Below are 21,518 nucleotides of genomic sequence, written 5' to 3' on the forward strand. Positions count from 1 at the left end.
TTGGCCATGCGGGTGGCTTGGTTGCGGGTGGTTGGCAGGGCTAGGGTGCGACGGAGGGATGTGAACGCTGGGGTATATCACCTATCCAACCCTTGTTCTAGCCGATGGTGGTGGCGCCCGTGGGCGTCGTATCCTTCATGAAGGCTCCGTCACGGCGTTCCCATTCCGTTCGTCTAGCTCCGGGTGAAAACTTGATCTTCAGGATCGGGCGGTGGCGGCTATCTGTGGTCTTACCCTTCTGGGAGGCACCGTTTTGGAGTCATAGCCTCGTTGTGGTCCGCCTCACCTCTCCGTTCTGGTTGCTCATGGTGGAGATCCCCGTCGGCACCAAGTTGTCCTCTTCGCACATTTGTAGTTTGCTTTGTTGTCGGTGGGGTGGTGTGTCGGTGCCCGGCACCTTTGTATGTTGCCTTGGGTGTGTGCGTCGTGTGCGGTGATAGCGTGTGTCTGTATCGGTGTTAAGTTGTTTTGTGATGATGTTTGCTTTATAATATAAAGCGGGGAACCCTTTCTCGTAAATGCTGATTCGAAACCAATCTACCTGGAGGCAGTTATCATGTTTGTGTCCGTTTCTATCGTGATCAGCCGCAGGCCCGTATTCCTCCACCATATGTCGGAGGCAGTTATCATGTTTGTGTCCGTTTCTATCGTGATCAGCCACAGGCCCGTATTCCTCCACCATATGTCAGTTAGAAGCTCACTAAACGCGCCCGTATTGGTTCATTATTGAGCAGCGGTATACCATGGAGACAAGGAGGTCCAGCACCGCGGGCACAGGCGCCATCACAATTTCTTTATGTTCCATACATGGGACTAGAAAGCAGAACATGGGCTTGACTTGGTCGTCATGTTCCCATCCAAACCAGCTAGCCATTTGGTCTATCGTTGGGGATCCCATCATCTCATGCCCCTGTCATTGTCAATCAGTCTATTTCTAGTTGCATCTCAGGCACTCCAAATCTGAAGCACAACTGCCGCCATGGCTTCTTCTTCTTCCTCAGTCCGATCTAGGGATAGGCACCAGCACCTGCCGCTCATCATGTGCTTTGTTTTCGCAAGCTGAATCAAACAAACGCACACATCAAGGTGGTACAAGAAAAAACGACAGGTATTTTTTAAAACAGGAATCTACATAACAGCAACTAGACCTATGTCCACAATACATGATGCAAACAGCACATTTTCCTCACTTCTACCACCTGTCATCAGCGTAGACACATAATATAGACCGAAGGACTTACAACAACTTAGCCACTTAAGGGATTCCCATGTTATACAAGCACATCAAACGCTAAGCTAGGCAAAATTCCGAATAATAAACGGAAGCAAGCAGACAAACACCATTGAAAACACTACGGCTAAAAACATGAGTCGTCACTCATGGAAGTCAATCTCCGCCGGGCTGGATCTCTTGTTCTGTTAGAGTTGTGTCGAATATAATGTACAAGGTAGGTTACAGTTAGACTCTGAGTAGTATTGTGTTTACATAGGATATGGAGTCGTGTCCTTGTAGAACACTTGTATCCCAGGCCTCTCTTATATAGCGGGGGTAGACACACAATGTAACATATGCCAACATAATAGCACCGAAACGCAGGGGAAGCCGGCGGCATGTGCCGGTGTCCAGGGCGACCGGATGAGGTATTGTAGCGGTGTCATGAGGAGGAGCGTCCATAGTCAGGCCCTGGGGATATAGCCATATCGGTGAACCTCGTTAACAAATCTCGGTTCGTGCTCGTATGATTGCTTGGTCCTCGGATGATCGACGGTATGCCTCAGATTTATTCTAACAAGTAGTAACTCCACCTTGGCGAATATTCTTCATCGTCTTCGATTCATCCGTGCGTCGGACCTCCATGTACATTGGACTTGAGCTTATCCCGTGAGCACCACTGCTACTCCAAAGACTTCATATGACTCCACCTGCAACTTGTAGTCCCTCCTTTTTTTATCACAGTCAACACTTAAGCAAAATTAAGTTCCTTGTTACTCTAGTTTGTGCTCCCAACTTCCAGAGTATCCGTCCAACGCAATCACACACTGATCACTGACTTGCGTGAAAATGAACAACTCACATATTGGGTGTCACACATAAGAGTTACTTGAACTTATCATCACCGCTCCTTTCTTGACTGTCTGTCTGAAACTTGAAGGAATTTCACCATTGCTTGTAGTCATCCCGAATCAAATTCGCAGTCGTCTCACCACATGTATGACCACCAGAGCCCTGGCCCGTCTTCATGCCCCGTGCATACCGCACGCCTCACCGCTATTACCGCGTCGAGCCTCTGCTGTCCCGGTCGAGTCTCAAGGGGCGCGAACCCACATCACTCAACCCCCAATGCAGAGTACCACCGATCATCACCGACCGATGACGAGTTTCACGCTTTCATAAGACCATTGGGCACTAGTCCGAACTGCGTGTCCCTCGCTTTTTCCCCATGCTGAATAGGCTTCGATTCTCTGGATCCTTACACCGTAGCCCCTCAATCCAGCTCCACCTTCAACATGACTCCATGATAGATGATCATTCCACTCTCGCGCCCCGTCGACATCAAACTCTCATGTGCACATCAGCTTGAATCAACCCCGCGCCATTGTCTTGTCGAAGCCACACAAGCCCTTAGGCTTGCGCCACGTGTTTCCACGCCCAGAAGTCGGTCACCATCAGCATCACGCTCCTACGTCGTCGTCGCCAATCCCACCCCTGTTTTCTGTATCAACCAACTCACGTCGATACGTCAGACCATCTAGTCCAACCCATCCGAATTTGTTTGACTGCACGGCACGTTCCGGACTCCTCAAGCCGTCACCGTGATCATCGCCATCCGTACACAGATGTGTACCAACAAAGGAAACCAAGGCAAAGTCCACATAGCCTTCCCGTGTGAACATACCTAGAACCGGATTCGTCACACGTATGTAGCTAGGCTTTCCTTTCCTTTTCTTTTTCCATGGTAGCATCACGATCTGACTAAGCCATTGTGCCGTATTTTTTTCAAACACGCAAACCAATCGAACAAGCGATCTCTCTGTTGCGAGATCCCTATACTAACCACTACGCTACCTGCGCCACTCGTGAATACAAACCTCCTTTCATCCTTTTTATACATACAGGAAATGCCCACTATGTTCTTCATGTTTTTTTCCTTTCTTTTTTTGTTTCCTGTTACCTTTTTTCCTGAATGCGTGAAATGTTTCGAAATAGGCGATATTTTTTTTCATAATTCGTGAACTTTTCTTTAAATCGATGAACTTTTTTTCAATTTCAATGAATTTTTTTCATGTTTGATGATTTTTTTACAATTTTAGTGAACTTGTTTTCAAACATGATTAACTCTCTTTTCAAAATGAATGAATGTTTTAGCATTTTTGATGAACTTATTTTAAAAATCGATGAACTTTTCTAAATCCGATGAACATTTTTCAATTCGATGAACTTTTGTTTCAAATCCAATGAACTTTTTTCAATTCGATGAACTTTTTTTAAATCGGATGAACTTTTTTCAAATTGATGAACTTTTCTGAGATCTGTGAACTTTATTTTCAAAATCAATGATTTATTTAGAAATCCATGAACTTTTTAAAATTTTGATGAACTTCTTTGAAAATTGATGAACTTTTTTTCAATTCAATGAACTTTTTTTTTCAAAATCCATGCACTTTTTTTTGAAATTTGATGAACTTTTTTTGAGTTCGATGAACTTTTCTTCGAAAACAGTGAACTTTTTTTCAAATTTGTGAACTTTTTTCAAAATGGATGAAAGTTTTTTGGAAATTGATGATTTTTTTCTATTTTTCACGAACCATTTTTCATATTCGTGGTTTTTTTGTGAATTTCTTTTTCAAATAATATATCTGTAGAGGAATGGTCAAATTTAACTCGTTTCTGCTAGCTGACAACCTTAGCATCTCGGTCTGGTGGTTCGGGCGTCAGGTTGCTATACCTTAGGTGATAGGTTCGAGTGCCAGTTCCTGCATCGTAGTTTATTATTGTTTTTTCTCCTAGTTTGGGCCGGCCCGCTAGCTCCCGCTGCGAGCGCTGTTTGCGCTAACCGGCCCTTGCAGCGCCGACTAGGAGCTCCCGATCTCAGCCTGGTCTGCCATCGCGCCATGGGCCTTGTGCGCCAGCCGCCGAGTTACTTCCGACCAGATTCGATCTGATCTGCTGACTGCTGCCTACGCACCAGCCGCCCGGCCAGCCTCGATCCGAAGGCCACGACACGAGCCCTTCATCGAGATTGCTTCATGTGAAGATTACAATGCGAACAGCTGCTTCATCGAGAAACAAGCCATCACAGACAATGACGACACCGAGATTTGTTAATGAGATTCGGCGAACTCGCCTACTTCCCGGGGCAATGACTATGGGCGCTCCTCCCTGAGATACTGCAACACCGGTCACCCGGGCGCGGGCACAAGCCGTCGGCACCCTCTTGCGAGCCTGTCGCTATCAGTCGTTATGGGTTACAACGTGGGGTGCCTCCTCATATATAAGAGGCCAAGCATACAACGTGTCCGACTTCGATGCTATAAGTATCCTATCCATAATACAACATCAAGTCCATATGTAACCCAACTCGTACACAATATTTGACACAAACACAACATGTTCCACTTTAGGCCTGCTAACACCATAGGGTGTGTACAATTAACAGGCCCACTCTTTGCGTCAAGAGTAAGAGCGGTGCATTCTTGGCCCACTTGCCGTGTGAGTCACCCATGTAGTTCTAGGTCGACCACGGCCGCCATAAGAGTGTTGACATGTTCCGCTCCACAAGGATGGCCTGCCAAGTCTTCTCCATCTGCTGATCAAAGGCAGCACGTGATGTCTCAACGTCGCGAACCGGTAGGGTAGTGGATTTGTTCCCGGATGCCTCACATTCTCAATTGTGGATGCACATGCACACATGTAAGTGTGTGTGCGCACACACACAAACACACGCGCGCACTACATGCACACACACATCTCCTTTCTCTCACACATGTGCACGTGCGCACACATATACTGCATTGCCTTGGACATGTGCCCCTACTGCATCCTTTATAGGAGTGGGAAATCCTTACGAATGGGAAAATTGATGAGCATCCTATCCTTTAAATCAGAATTAAGATCATCATCATAACATATTCTTGTACCAGAAAAATCTATTATGTATGGCATAATTTAAGATTATATTTTCGTAAGATAGGGAGATGACATATATGTCTTGAGGGACAAAGAAAAGAAAAGAACTTCCATTGTACAAAAGTCTGCGGGTCTCACAAGAAGTGGTTTTGAATTTCAGTTTGAAAATATTTCAGTCATTAACGAAATGAAATTCAGTGATTTTGGTTTCATTCCGGCTTGTTAGAGTTATATTTGGGTTACATGTATTTGGTAGTCAAGGATTTGTAACTCATCTCTTACCTTATCTTTACGAGAGGTTTCTTACTCTCAAAGTCTGTATTCCCATATATACTTGCCTGTGAGTCTCAATACAACATCCAACGCATTACGCTAATCATCCCTCTCTATCCTTTCTACATGGTATCAGCCCAACCGATACAAAACCCTAGCCGCCACCGCCGCTTCCGCTCCCCGCCGCCTGATGAAGCTATGTACCTAGGGTAGGGTCATGGACCTGTCCTAACTGCCCTACCCAAGAACATCTCTAGAAAAAATCACCTTTCAATCGACTTGAAGGTGTTCCACTCGACAGATTCGAAGACACTCGACCAAGAAGCAATCACTCGACTAAGATCCAACTACTCGACGGCCAGGAGACCTAAAGCCACTCCGCACGCTAACGGTCGGTCATTAAATAGCTTTTATGGTCATCATAGCACTTTATTACCAGCGTTACCAGTAACGCCCCGCCTTAATGTACATTGAACCCTTTGTAACGTGGGCTGGCCGGGGTCCTGGCGCACTCTATATAAGCCACCCCCTCCTCCGAGACAAGGGTTCGCACCTCTGTAACTCATACTCACATAATCCAGTCGACTGCCTCCGGGCTCCGAGACGTAGGGCTATTACTTCCTCCGAGAAGGGCCTGAACTCGTAAACCTTGTGTGATTACAACTTCTCCATAGCTAAGATCTTACCTCTCCATACTTACCCCCTACACTACTGTCAGACTTAGAACCACGACAGTTGGCGCCCACCGTGGGGCAGGTGTTTTAGCGTTTGTTGGATGAGTTGCGATCTTTTCCGACCCGAATCATCATGGTTTTCGGAGGAGTTTCGGTGGAGGGCCGCGAGATCCGTCTCGGCGCGCTCACGTTCGTCGTCGACGACTCTGCTTGGCTCCAGGAGGCTCCGCTCGACGTGGACGCACTCCCTGCTCGCGAGGCAACGCACTTTAGCGCGTGCGTCCGCGGCATTCTCCTGCGGCAACCGTCGACCCCCTACCGGTCGGCTCCTGTGTTGTCCTCCCTCCCCATTTTCCGCCGGCGCAAGCGCTCCGGACGGTCGAGACTTCAGCGGTGGGTGAGGCACGCGGTGGCACGTCAGTCGGCCATCCCCCAAGTCGCGGCGATCGAACCCGACGAATCCCTCTACGGCCTGTTCGACCTGTCGACTGGCTCCGCAGAGACCGCATCCGAGTGCGACAGCAGCGATCTGGCGGCGGAGGTTCTGATGGTCGATGGACCGCCCAGTCCTCCCGGTTTTCCCCGCACCGACGGAGGCGCGGGTGGAGGCGCCCCGTCGCCTCTCCATGAGGAGTATTTTCCCGAGCCTCTCACGTCGCTGCAGAGAGAAGAACTTCGCCGTCGGAACGTGGATGCACTACACACTCCTATCGTTGGAGAAACCCCCGAGGCTCGCGCCTTGGAGGACGCGCGTCTGGCAAACTTGGCCGAGCGCACTCGACTGGAGAACCTCCAGCGAGCACTCGACGAGCGTGCGCGACAACGGGTTTCCGAATCCAGTCGACGTCAGCTCTTCCCGCCCCCGCAGGTATATCAAACTCCGATTCAGAATTTAGCAGCTGCGGCCCGTATAGCGGAGTCGATTCATCCTTCCCAGTCGGAGGCTGGCAGAGGCTTGCTGCAGATCAGAGCGTTACTCCGGGCAGCAGAAGATCAAAATTCCGCTGTTTCTCAGTCGCGGAACAGGATTCACAGCAGATCCGTTGCCGCGGACACAGTCCAGTCGGCTCACAGTCCGAGATCGCCCCCGAGGCGTGAGGGATGTGGAGACCGGCGTGACCAGTATGGGAACCAGGAGCAGTATGATCGCCGAGTCGATCGTGACGGTCGATGTCGAGTGCCCACGCCTCCCCCGAGGAGCGGGTCGTATGTGCCTCGCCAGCAGGATGACAGGCGCCCTCATAGTGGTGGGCGAAGGATTCCAGTCGACCCCAGAGGGCCAGGCTTTGACGCGAGATCCATTCTCGTCCAGGGTTTGGTCGACAGGAACAGGGCTCACCGAGAAGGTCACGACAGAGATGCACCTACTAGCAGCAGAGTACATGTTTCGGGTCCAGAGTGCTTTAGTAGAGCCATCAGGGCCGCTGTGATTCCTCCCAACTTCAGGTTGGCGACTGGAGTCAGTAAGTTCATTGGCAAGTCCAAGCCCGATACTTGGCTTGAGGACTACCGAGTGGCCATCCAGATTGGCGGCGGTAATGATGAAGTGGCCATGAAGCACCTGCCTCTCATGTTGGAGGGCTCGGCCAGAGCGTGGCTGAGCCAGTTAGCACCTAGCAGCATTTACACTTGGGAAGATCTCTCCCGAGTGTTTGTCACCACATTTGAAGGCACATGCAAGCGACCGGCAGGGCTGACGGAACTGCGGTCTTGCGTGCAGAAGCCAAATAAAACTTTGAGGGATTACATCCAGAGGTGGATCATGTTACACCACTCGGTGGAGAATGTGCATGACCACCAAGAAGTTTGTGCCTTCAAGGAAGGTGTCAAGTACAGAGAACTGAATTTGAAATTCGGTCGAACCGGGGATATGTCCCTGAATCGGATGACGGAGATTGCCACCAAGTACGCTAATGGTGAAGATGAGGATCGACTCAGGAGTGGCAAGCTCAAGTCAGTCGCCCAAGAAGCCGGAGGCAATTCCAATCGGAAACAGAAGCGGAAAGCCGAGCCAGCGGCTCCCGGGGAAGCCTTGGCTTTAACCCAAGAAAAATTTAAAGGGAAACCTAAAGGGCCTTGGAACCCCAAAAAGGTTAAAGACCAGGACGGAAATGATGTGTTGGACTTGCCATGTCTCGTCCACACAAAGAAAGATGAATAGGGTAATTTCATTTACCCGAAACATACCACTCGACAGTGTCGACTCTTGATCCAGCAGTTCCAGGGCAAGCAGCCCAAAGGTAAGGAAAGGGGTCGGACAAGGTCGAGGACAAAGAGGGCAGTGACGACGGATACCCTCAAGTCAATTCCACCTTGATAATTTTTGCTGATGTTGAGAGCAAAAGTCGACTGAAAGTCATCAACCGAGAGGTAAATATGGTTGCTCCGGCGACACCAAGTTATTTAAAATGGTCCCAGAATGCCATCACGTTCGACCAGTCCGATCACCCAACGCATATTGCCACCCTGGGAGGCAAGCTCTGGTGGTCGACCCAGTGGTTGAAGGCACTCGACTGACCAAAGTCTTGATGGACGGTGGCAGTGGTTTGAACATATTGTATGCTGAGACGTTGAAAGGGATGGGCATTTCGATGTCCAGACTCAGTGCCAGCAACATAAGTTTCCATGGAGTCATTCCTGGGAAGAAGGCTGAATCACTCGGCCAGATTGCTCTTGATGTGGTTTTCGGTGATTCCAAGAATTACCACAAAGAGAAGTTGACATTTGAAGTTGTAGACTTCCAGAGTGCCTACCACGCTATTTTGGGCAGGCCGGCTTATGCACGCTTCATGGCCCAACTGTGTTATGTGTATCTCAAATTGAAGATGCCTGGCCCCAAAGGTGTGATCACTATTATGGGCAATCGGAAGAAAGCGGAAGAATGTTTTCAAAAAGGTTCGAAGATCGCCGATGCTCAGATGGTAGTGATGGAGTTGCAGGAATACCAGAAGACTGTAGACCCGAGTGATTTGTTGTGAGCCAAGAAGCCCGCTACGGAGTCAGCTTTTCAGTCGACTGGCGATACGAAGACAGCTCACATCCACCCGACCGACCCCAGCGCTGCTCCAACTCATATCTCGACAACACTCGACTCCAAATAGGAAGAAGCGCTCATCTAGTTCCTCCGTGAGAACTGGGACATTTTCGCATGGAAGCCCTCTGACATGCCGGATGTTCCTAGGGAGCTGGCTGAGCACCGCCTAAGAGTCGACTCAAAAGTAAAACCTGTCAAGGAACATCTCCAACGGTCCGCCGTCCAGAAGAGAAATGCCATTGGCGAAGAGGTGGCTCGGCTCTTAGCGGCGGAGTTCATCCGAGAAATCTACCACTCCGAGTGGCTCGCCAATGTTGTCATGGTCCCCAAGAAGGACAAGTCACTTCGCATGTGCATTGACTTTAAACATATCAATCGGGCCTGCCCGAAAGATCATTTTCCTCTCCCCCGCATCGACCAGATAGTCGACTCGACTGCGGGATGTGAGCGACTGTCTTTTTTAGACGCCTATTCCGGGTACCATCAGATCCGTCTGTATGGACCTAACGAGATCAAAACAGCTTTCATCACTCCATTCGGGTGCTTCTGTTATGTTACCATGACATTCGGCCTCAAGAATGCCGGAGCCACATTCATGAGGATGATTCAGAAGTGTTTGCTCGCCCAAATCAGTCAAAATGTGGAGGCGTACATGGATGATATTGTGGTCAAGTCATGGAAGGGTTCCGACCTGTTGACTGACCTTGCTGAAACCTTTGCCAACCTCAGAAGGTTTGATATCAAGCTTAATCCATCAAAATGCACATTTGGGGTTCCTGGCGGAAAGTTACTCGGTTTTCTCGTTTCCGAACGGGGAATCGACGCCAATCCAGAAAAAGTCGGTAGTATACTCCGAATGAAAAGTCCTGTGCGAGTGCACGATGTTCAGAAGCTTATTGGTTGCTTGGCCGCCCTAAGTCGATTCATATCTCGTCTCGGTGAAAAGGCATTGCCTCTTTACCGATTGATGAAGAAGTTTGACAAGTTCGAGTGGACTCCTGAAGCTGACGCAGCGTTCGCAGAGCTCAAAGCTCTGCTCTCCACCCAGCCGGTGCTTGCTGCCCCAATCAGCAAGGAGCCTTTGCTGCTTTACATTGCAGCCACAGGACAAGTCATCAGTACGGTACTTACGGTCGAGCGGGAAGAAGAAGGGAAAACCTTCAAAGTTCAGCGCCCAGTGTATTATATTTCTGAAGTCTTGACCCCATCGAAGCAAAGATATCCTCATTATCAGAAGCTCATATATGGGATTTACATGACCACAAAGAAAGTTGCCGACTACTTCTCTGATCATTCCATTACAGTCGTCAGCGACGCTCCGTTGTCAGAGATCTTGCATAACAGGGACGCAACTAGTCGAGTGGCAAAATGGGCAATTGAACTTCTTCCTCTAGATATCAAGTTTGAAGCAAAGAAAGCTATCAAGTCCCAGGCAATCGCGGATTTCATCGCCGAGTGGATTGAACAGCAATTGCCGACTCAGGTTCACTCGGAGCATTGGACCATGTTCTTTGACGGTTCCAAGATGCTAAATGGTTCTGGAGCCGGAGTGGTGTTGGTCTCCCCTAGAGGAGATAAACTCAGATATGTTCTTCAAATCCACTTTGATTCCTCTAACAACGAGGCAGAATACGAAGCACTTTTATATGGGTTGCGCATGGCCATTTCACTTGGCGTCCGTCGCCTCATGGTCTATGGCGACTCAGATTTGGTGGTCAATCAAGTGATGAAGGAATGGGACGTCAGAAGTCCAGCCATGACTGGTTATTGCAATGCAGTGAGAAAGCTGGAGAAGAAATTCGAGGGGTTAGAGCTTCATCACATACCCCGACTGAAAAATCAAGCAGCTGATGATCTGGCAAAAATAGGTTCCAAAAGAGAAGCCATTTCCATCAACGTGTTTTTGGAACACATCCACACACCATCAGTTCAGGAGGATCCCTTCATTGAAGAGGCCCCGCAGCCAAAAAGTGCCACGGATCCGACTGAAGTTGAAGTTCCAGCTGTGGTCGACCTGATCATGGAAGTCTTGGTTATCACTCCCGTCTGGACAGAACCGTACATCGCGTACATCCTAAGGAAAGAACTCCCAGAAGACGAAGAAGAGGCTCGACAGATCGTCCGTCGATCCAAGGCCTTTACAGTCATAAAGGGACAGTTATATAGAGAAAGCGCGACTGGGGTCGGCCAGAAGTGTATTACACCAGAAGAAGGTCAGATGATCCTTAACGATATCCACTCAGGGACCTGTGGTCATCATGCGTCCTCTCGGACCATTGTGGCTAAAGTATACCGAGCGGGGTTCTACTGGCCAAGAGCCAATGAGATGGCCAAAGAGATAGTCGGCAAATATGAAGGATGTCAGTATTACTCCAATATGCCGCACAAGCCCGCGTCAGCCTTGAAAACCATTCCACTCGTCTGGCCTTTCGCTGTTTGGGGGTTGGACATAGTTGGACCACTGAGAACAGGCAGGAGCGGCTTCACTCATGTGCTGGTAGCAGTCGACAAGTTCACCAAATGGATTGAAGCCAAGCCTATCAAGAATCTTGATGCTTGCATCGCTATCAGTTTCATCAGAGAGTTGATATTCAGATATGGAGTTCCACACAACATCATCACTGACAACGGGTCAAACTTCGATTCCAACAAATTCAGGGCCTTTTGCGCCTCTCAGGGCACTCGGGTCGACTATGCTTCGGTCGCTCACCCCCAGTCGAATGGGCAAGCAGAAAGGGCAAACGGCCTAATTCTCAAAGGACTGAAACCCCGACTGATGCGCGATCTCAAGCACGCAGCAGGTGCATGGGTCGACGAGCTTCCATCAGTCCTTTGGGGATTAAGGACAACCCCAAATCGATCGACCGGAAGAACCCCGTTCTTTCTGGTCTATGGAGCCGAGGCAGTCTTACCGAGTGACCTGCTTCACAGCGCTCCCAGAGTCGAGCTCTACTCAGAAGATGAAGCAGAACAAGCCCGGAAGGATGCAGTCGACCTCCTAGAAGAAGAAAGAGAAATGGCCTTGATTCGATCGACCATCTATCAGCAAGACTTGCGTCGATTCCATGGCAGAAATGTGAAGAGCCGAGCCTTCCAAGAAGGAGACTTAGTCCTCCGAGTGGATCAGCAGAAACCACACAAGCTCGCTCCTACTTGGGAAGGCCCCTTCATAGTCACCAGAGTCCTCCATAATGGAGCATACCAACTCTACAATGTCGATCGCAAGATTGATGAGCCACGAGCCTGGAATGCGGAGCTACTCCGCCCCTTTTATACTTGAATTCTCACTCGGATGAGATGTAATAAGAAAAACTCCTGTAGTTTATTTATCAAAGACAAGAGCGTTATAATTTTCCCAGTGATTATTATTGTTTTTGTTTGCGTAAGAAATCCCCCAGTGGGTGGCTTAGCTGCGAATCCGCTTCGCCTAAGTTTGTAAAAACAGTTTCCTACCGAGTGGCGAGCCAGCCTCCCACTCGGGGGCTTAGCTGCGAATCCGTTTCGCCTAAGTTTGAAAAAATCCTACCGAGTGGAGAGCAATCCTCCCACTCGGGGGCTTAGCTGCAGTCCAGTACTCGCCTAAGTTCTCTCACTTAGAGACTTAGCTCCAGTCCGGCACTCGCCTAAGTTTGAAAAAATCCTACCGAGTGGAGAGCAATCCTCCCACTCGGGGGCTTAGCTGCAGTCCAGTACTCGCCTAAGTTCTCTCACTTAGAAACTTAGCTGCAGTCCGGCACTCGCCTAAGTTTGAAAAAATCCTACCGAGTGGAGAGCAATCCTCCCACTCGGGGGCTTAGCTGCAGTCCAGTACTCGCCTAAGTTCTCTCACTTAGAGAATTAGCTGCAGTCCGGCACTCGCCTAAGTTTGAAAAAATCCTACCGAGTGGAGAGCAATCCTCCCACTCGGGGGCTTAGCTGCAGTCCAGTACTCGCCTGAGTTCTCTCACTTAGAGACTTAGCTGCAGTCCGGCGCTCGCCTAAGTTTGAAAAAATCCTACCTAGTGGAGAGCAATCCTCCCACTCGGGGGCTTAGCTGCAGTCCAGTACTCGCCTAAATTCTCTCACTTAGAGACTTAGCTGCAGTCCGGCACTCGCCTAAGTTTGAAAAAATCCTACCAAGTGGAGAGCAATCCTCCCACTCGGGGGCTTAGCTGCAGTCCAGTACTCGCCTAAGTTCTCTCACTTAGAGACTTAGCTGCAGTCCGGCACTCGCCTAAGTTTGAAAAAATCCTACCGAGTGGAGGGCAATCCTCCCACTCGGGGGCTTAGCTGCAGTCCAGAACTCGCCTAAGTTCTCTCACTTAGAGACTTAGCTGTAGTCCGGCACTCGCCTAAGTTTGAAAAAATCCTACCGAGTGGAGAGCAATCCTCCCACTCGGGGGCTTAGCTGCAGTCCAGTACTCGCCTAAGTTCTCTCACTTAGAGACTTAGCTGCTGTCCGGCACTCGCCTAAGTTTGAAAAAATCCTACCGAGTGGAGGGCAATCCTCCCACTCGGGGGCTTACCTGCAGTCCAGAACTCGCCTAAGTACGAAACACATCTCAATTCTCGAGGACGACGAGGGTCAGGTCGACTGCCACCTTCTCCTGGGGAGCTTCGCCACAAATACAATGCGCGATTCATCCCGCTCTACAGTAACGAAGTGCGGGTCGACTGCCACCTTCTCCTGGAAAGCTTCGCCACAAATACAATGTGCGCTCCGTCCACTCTGCAGTAACGGGGTGTGGGTCGACCACCGCCTTCCCCTCGGGAGCTTCTCCACAAATACAAGACATGGGTCAACTGCTTCCCTCTCCTTCGGAGCTGCGCTGCGAGTACAAAGGTTGTCTCGAATGAAGAATGGGTTCACTCAGCAGGAGATTCATAAAGATGTTCAACGGTAAACCAAGTTCAGGTAAATTCTAAAGGTTCCAGATCTCAGATTGAAGTACTCGGGCATGCAGCCCGAAAAAGTTTAACGGTTACAAAAACCACTCGGCATTCCGAGGCAAATTTAAGGTGGGACATAAGAGTTTGTTCACTCCGCGGGAGGAGGGCTGGCAGGCTCGACGAACTCATCCAGGTCGACGCCGTCGGCTATCCGAGTGGCTGCAGCGATGAAAGTCTCCATAAAGGTTCGGAAGTCATGCTTCTGGGTGTTGGCAACCTTGATTGCTGCCAGTTTGTCCTGTCGCACCTCCTTGCAGTGGACATGAACCAAACACAGAGCCACGTCAGCGCCACACCGAGCAGCAGACTTCTTCCACTCCTGCACTCGGTCAGGGCTTTCATTTAGTCGAGTCATCAGGGCCTCAATATCATTTTGGAGCACAGCCTCTGGCCAAAGTGCCGGGTCAATCCGCGACATGGCGACCTTCAGTCGAGCCAAGTAGTCCACGTCACTGTCGATGCGAGATTCCAGACGGAGCAGATTCATGGCAGTTTCATCTTTCATGGGAGAGTTGATTGGATCCAAACCTGGTTCGATCCGCCCAGTCTCCTCTTCAAAGTTCTGGCAAAACTCTGCATTCACGATCCAAGGATAAGTCAATTTTCGTACACTGAGTCGACACAAAAAAATCAGTCAGAACAGAATGTGCATCTTCAAGCTTGATGAACAACTTTTTGGCAAGACTTCTCAGATAGCTCTCCAGATCATCCCTCCTGCGAGCAATGCCTTCCATTTTCTCGCCCTGGACGAGATTCGCCTTCTTCCAGCGCGAGTACTCCTTGTTGGAGTCATTCAGAGCGGTCTTCAGCCTGGTATTCTCTTCTTCCAACTAGCCGACCGAAGCCAGCTTCTGTTCGGCCAGAGCGGTCTTGTCGTCAGCCTCCTTACGAGCAGCGACCAAATCCTGATCCTTCTTCGCCAGAGCTTCTCTCAGTTTTTCTGCAAAGAAATGATGATTGATTCAGAAATAGCAGAAGGGTACTCAAGCCTAAAACCGACCAGTCGACAAACTCGTCTTACCTGCGGCGCCGTCTCTGACCTTTTGCAGCTCTGTCCTGGCCAGCTCCAAGTCAAGGTTCAGTTGAATCTGCTGCTTCTCCAAGTCAGCAAAGCGAGCTCCAAGATCACAAGATTCCTGAAATCAAAGGGGAGAAGTTATTTTTACAGCAAAAAACAACAAAGGCAATAAATACTAAGACTACGGACGACTGCCCGCAGTCCGCCATAGTCTCGGGGACTACACCCAGTGGGTGCACTTTGCGTGCCCCCACCAGTTCTGATCCCACTCGACCGGCCCATCGAAGTCGAGTCCAAAAAAAAGGCAGAAAGAGAGAAAGTAGAACTCAGACTACAGTCGACTGCCAGCAGTCCACCGTAGTCTCGGGGACTACACCCAGTGGGTGCACTTTGCGTGCCCCCACCGGTTCTGATCCCACTCGACCAGACCGAGTGGAAGAGACAAACTACCAGTTTGGTTTATACATTCGGCAAAATACAAAGACTACAGTCGACTGCCAGCAGTCCACCGTAGTCTCGGGGACTACACCCAGTGGGTGCACTCAGCGTGCCCCCACTCCAAAAAATTCAATCGACACACCCACTGGGTGTACAGATGAAAAGATTTTCGAAAAGAATCTTCAGATAGCATATCCTAACAGAACAAGCGGCGACCAACAAACCTGAACGTTGCTCTGGAGAGCCGAGCTGGCATCATAGGCGGCTTGGCTGGCGTCCCGCACCGTCTTCATCTTCTCCATCATAATGCCCGCCTGGCGTATGGCTTCCCTAGCAGCATTCACCTTGTCCTCCGGGACATGATGGGTCGCAAAAAGTGAAGGCAGGTCGACAGGGGCTCGAGCAGTCGACGAAGAAGGCAAGGCATTCGACAGTGGCTCGGCGAAGGTAACAGAATCCCGATTGACGTCGCCAGTGTCCTGAACGACTGGCTCCGCCCTCGGCGTCGACTGTAGCACCTCACTTACAGGAGCTCGCCTATTCTTCCTCATCAAAGGCCTCTCGGACTCTTCATCATCATTAGGGAGGTCAATAATGTTGGGAGTTGTGCAAAGTTCAATTGCCAAAATCACGTCACCCAATGAGGCACATTGCAGTTGAATCGACCGAATAAAGATAGTATGGCAGAAATCATACCTGGATTAGAAGTGACCGCATCCTCCATCACCTCATCATCATCCCTGTAAGCTGAGGTCCCGGAAGTGGCAGCGCTGACAATTCCAAAGTTCGTCTAGTTAAAACAAGAAAAACAAACAGCGTGGAGCGTCGAGTGAATACAAAGAGAGACACTCACGCGGAGGCGGCGGGGATATCAATCTTGATCTTCGGCAACGCCTTCCGAGTCCTCGGCTCTGCAACTTTGGGGTGCTTTGGCGCCTTCTTAGTCGGGGTTGGTGAAGAGATCCGAGGACGCTTCGAAGACTGACCAGCCTGAGTAGTTGCCTTGTCGCGGGCACTCGACCGTTCTTGGTCGAGCTTGGATCGCCTCTCCCTGCGAGGGGGCAACTCGACTTCTTCTCCATCACTTGAGTCGTCGCTTCCTCCATCCCCTTCACCATCGGAAGTCCACTCGCCGCTGTCGCCGCCACTCGCCTCGCCTTCCAGTACTTGCTCTTGCTCCCCGTTGGGCATTGAATACATTTCAATAATGGCCTGAAAGGAAGCAGGGAGAACAAAGTCAGTCGACACAATATAGGCAGCTGCGCGAGTAAATTCAGATTACAAGCAAAAACTCAGAATCAGACCTGCTCTGGTGCATGAGACTGGTCTAAAGGGGGAACTCTCCTGGCTCCCCTGAGATTTTCCTTGTTCCCGGTAATGCCCGATAGCCACTTCTCCAGTGTGTCATCGTCGACCTCCTCCGGGTGGATCCGAGTGGAGTCTTCAAGACCCGAATACATCCACATCGGATGGTCTTGAGCTTGAAGAGGCTGGATGCGCCGCTGAAGGAAGACCTCCAAGAGATACATACCAGTGACCCCGTCACGAATAAGCTGGACCACTCAATCGACCAACAGCTTCACATACGCCTTCTCCTCCGGGAGCACCTTCAAAGGGGAGGGTTTCTCCACTCGGTCCATGGTAAAGGGAGGGAGGCCAGTCGATTGCCCTGGCGTCGACTGGTCTTTACAGTAAAACCAGGTCGACTGCCATCCGCGAACTGAGTCAGGAAGAATCATGGACGGAAAGGAGCTTTTCCCTCTCGTCTGGATGCCAAGACCCCCACACATCTGGATCACTTGGGTCCTCTCATCACTCGGGTTAGCCTTTTTCACTGTCTGGGAGCGACAAGTGAAAATATGCTTGAAAAGACCCCAGTGAGGCCGGCAACCCAGGAAATTCTCACAGAAAGAAATGAAAGCGGCGAGATAAACGATCGAGTTGGGGGAAAATGGTGGAGTTGTGCCCCAAAGAAGTTCAGAAACCCTCGAAAGAAAGGGTGAGGAGGCAAGGAAAATCCACGGTCGACGTGGGTGGCAAGAAGAACACGATCACCCTCCCGAGGTTGCGGCTCAGATTCCTTCCCGGAAGCCGCGCCGAGTCATAGGGGATCAGCCCCCCTTCGGACAGGTCGTCGAGGTCTTCTTGGGTGATCCTCGAGTGGATCCAGTCGCCCTGGATCCAGCCCTTCGGCAGGCCGGTCCGCGAGGAAGATACGCCCCGGCTGGTCGCCTTCCCCTTCGACCTCGCTGTCGCCTTCTTTGCCCGCTCCAGGGCCGCCGTCTTCTCCTTCCCCATTGTCGCCGGCGAGACGCGTACGGAGCGGTGATGATGGGGCGCGAGCGAGCGCAGCGGAGGGGCGTGAAGAGGAGAAGAGGAAATGGGAACGCACTGTTCGGCGGACTCCGGTCCAACGCCTTATATGAGGCCGCTTCCGAGTGGCTGACGGGTAGGCCCAGGTGGCTCTGTCAAATCCTGTAACGATCGCGCGCGCGGTACGTGGCGAAAAAGGCGGCGCGGGGATCGAGGCGTCTCCGCTCTATCCCATACGATTACTGCGGCCTCCCCCGTCCCGCGCGCTTCCCAAAATTCGGATCCCACGAAATCTGCAGGCAGCAAACAAACTTGTCAGGCTAAAAGATCTCCTCCGCACCGTCACTCGGAGCCTTACAAGTAAAGAAACTCACTCGACGAAGAATTAAGAATGGATCAAGGCGACTGAAAAGGAAGTTGCTGTCATCACTCAGGTCCATTGATCCGGAACAAGATATGCTCACGGCATGAAAAACGAGTCGGAGAGGTCCTCAACTCCTTCCCCACTCAAACCTCGATCTATTCGGGGGCTACTGATGAAGCCATGTACCTAGGGTAGGGTCATGGACCTGTCCTAACTGCCCTACCCAAGTACATCTCTAGAAGAAATCACCTTTCAATCGACTTGAAGGTGTTCCACTCGACAGACTCGAAGACACTCGACCAAGAAGCAATCACTCGACCAAGATCCAACCACTCGACGGCCAGGAGACCTAAAGTCACTCCGCATGCTAACGGTCGGTCATTAAATAACTTTTATGGTCATCATAGCACTTTATTACCAGCGTTACCAGTAACGCCCCGCCTTAATGTACATTGAACCCTTTGTAACGTGGGTTGGCCGGGGTCCTGGTGCACTCTATATAAGCCACCCCCCTCCTCCGAGACAAGGGTTTGCACCTCTGTAACTCATACTCACATAATCCAGTCGACCGCCTCCGGGCTCCGAGACGTAGGGCTATTACTTCCTCCGAGAAGGGCCTGAACTCGTAAACCTTGTGTGCTTACAACTTCTCCATAGCTAAGATCTTGCCTCTCCATACTTACCCCCCTACACTACTGTCAGACTTAGAACCACGACACCGCCCCCATGGCGGTCGGTCTCCATGATCGCTACCCGGGTGCCGCGCCATGGTACCTAGGATTCATCCGCCAGTCGTGTTGATCGACTGGCCTAGAGAGTCTTTTTCCTGATCCTTTGATCCGAGTTTTTCTCTCTCCCACTAGTCATCTTGATCGGCGTTCTCCTCTTAGGTTTTTCGATATAAGATCAGTTTACGTCAACTGCCACCGCCATTGACCCCGTGCCTCTACTACGACACCGGCGCGACCACACCGCCTCTTCACCGACCCAGCGGCTTCGCCTATGTGATAGTATCATCGGTCTGGGTGAAAACCATTGATCATATCATCGATCTTGACGGCGGTGACGCGTTGCATTGTCACCGTCTTGAGGGCGTCATCATGGTGCTTAGGTGCCCTCCGGTTGTGTTTCTTCGACATCGACGGCGAGCTTGGATCCTATCTCGACGCCCCTTTGGCTCTTGGTTGGAGTGGTCCCGACGACTCCATATCCTTTACACGTGACGTCGAGGGCATCACTCTAGGTCCTTGTTGTCTACAGGCAGGATGGGCGCTTCACGGCCCAAAGCGAGAGGGAAGGGGGTCCTCTCCGGCGACAAATTGGTGTGTGTGTTGCATCGACGTCCAGTGGTTTCTCATGAGGCGCGGTCTTTCTTCTAGTTACTAGTCTCGAGTGTGTCGTGATGGAGCGTGGGCACTCCGGTAATCTTGTTTTATCTTTGATCTGCTTTGTAGAGGTTTCCTCCATCACCTTGTCTCGGTTCGGGCATGTTGCGAGGCGAAAGCGTTTTTCGGTAATAAATGATACAATATCCAAGCTGCATATTTATGTCGAGGAGAAATAAACCTCCCTGCCTCTACATCTGCACATGCGCATAGACATAATTTCATTTAAATTGATGCAAGGTAACGTGCCTAAAGCACCAACAATAAAGTACATACGCATCAGTCGATGAAGAGGCAGGAGGTTTTCTCCCTCCTTTCAGGAAAGAGCATAGTGCTTGAAAGTTGAAACACGGAGCAACCACAAAATGAATTAATCGATATTGTCAACTCAAACCTCATGTACAATTAAAGCCATATATAACCTATTCTACAAGAAAGTACATACGCATCAGTCAATGCAGAGGCAGGAGGTTTTCTTCTGCAGCGGTACCTTAAAAGAACCGATTCACGATCAATGTCATTAAGTCTAACTCTTTTACAATCAAGGCTATACAATCAGCATCAAGACAATGCTTTTAACAATTCAACGATACAAGCTCACCTCTTACTTCACACATAAAGTGGTGTTTCGCTTTACTTCGGTCGCCAGAAATCACCGGCCGGCCCCCACAGCCGGCTTTTCGCCGCCGGAAATCACCCACGCGCCGCCGCCCGCGGAGAAGAAGAGTTTGGGGATGAAAAACCCACCTGTTCAAGCTCCTCCAACCGCACTATGGCCTCCGGGGTGGCCACGGCCTCTCTAGCAACTGCTCGCCGCCCTCGCGCTGGAGCCAAATAAGCTCGAAAGCCGATGTGGCGGCGGTGGCGCTCGCCAAGGCGGCCGCGAAGAAGAAGATGAAGAAGGCCACAACGACACCTCATCCTAGGCCAGCGCCTCGTGCAGCTACTCTGACGCCTCCTACGGCCACTGCTCTGGCGCGGGCGGCGGCCGTAGCCGGCATCAAGCATTGAGGGTGCCAAGTGCTCGATGAAATGCCTACAAGGTAAAGAAAAACATCGTGTCTTGTTGGTATCCGACAGTGATTGTTGGTGGCTGGTAGTGATTTATTGGTAGTGTTTGCTTTGTTTGTGTAGTGCTGAGATGAACACGGCCGAATTCCTCGAGTCTTTGGAGTCCTCGGCCGCCGTTGGACTTGATGAGCTCAACTACAACTCATTTTGGGATCATTAGGAGGTGGCCCAAGACATGGAGCAAGAGGTGACCAGGGAAGGCGACGAGACCGAGGAGGAGGAGACCCGGAGGTGATGGCCGGGGAAGAGGAACATATTGCTCTTTGCATATTTTAATTTGAAAAACATGATGATGAAACTTTATGTTATGACGGTTATGCTATAGATGTTTTTATTTGAATGCTTTTAAGATATGTATTGTGTAGTGTTTGAAGTTCAAGCGGCTGGATGCTCCCTTAACTTTTAGCTGCGGTACCTGCCTAGACCCAGTGCACAGCAACTTTGAGGGAACCTTTTGCTCGACCTTCCCACCGTAACCAGGAAGGCGCTGCTGCGGTGAGAGAACTGTCATGGGAGTTAAGCGCCAGCCAACCTGCGTGTTAGCAATCTGCTCGAAGGGAATCGTGCACTGGCTTCGGCTGCAACGATTTGGAGTTAAGCAGGGGTCTCCTGCCCGGTTATAATCTTTTCTCGCGCTTTCAATGGTACCTCATTATCCGTGGCCTTGCCTTCTGCGCACTGCACTGGCTTCGGCTGCAAGGAAGGCAACCGACCGTGCTGGCGTGGTAGATCCAATAGTGAGCCGCGCCCAACATCCAGCGAGGAAGGCGACAATAGCCTTGCTGATCGCCAGCCGCATCAAGGGCCCGATGTTTCTGGCAAGTCCAAATCGATCTCACCACTTGATCTCCCACAGTCACAAGGGTTGTGTTCCCATATGCCTCTCATTTC

The sequence above is a fragment of the Triticum urartu genome, chromosome 3A, assembly GCF_056163025.1.
Source record: "Triticum urartu cultivar PI428250 chromosome 3A, HENAU_Tu73, whole genome shotgun sequence".
Lineage (NCBI taxonomy): Eukaryota > Viridiplantae > Streptophyta > Magnoliopsida > Poales > Poaceae > Triticum > Triticum urartu.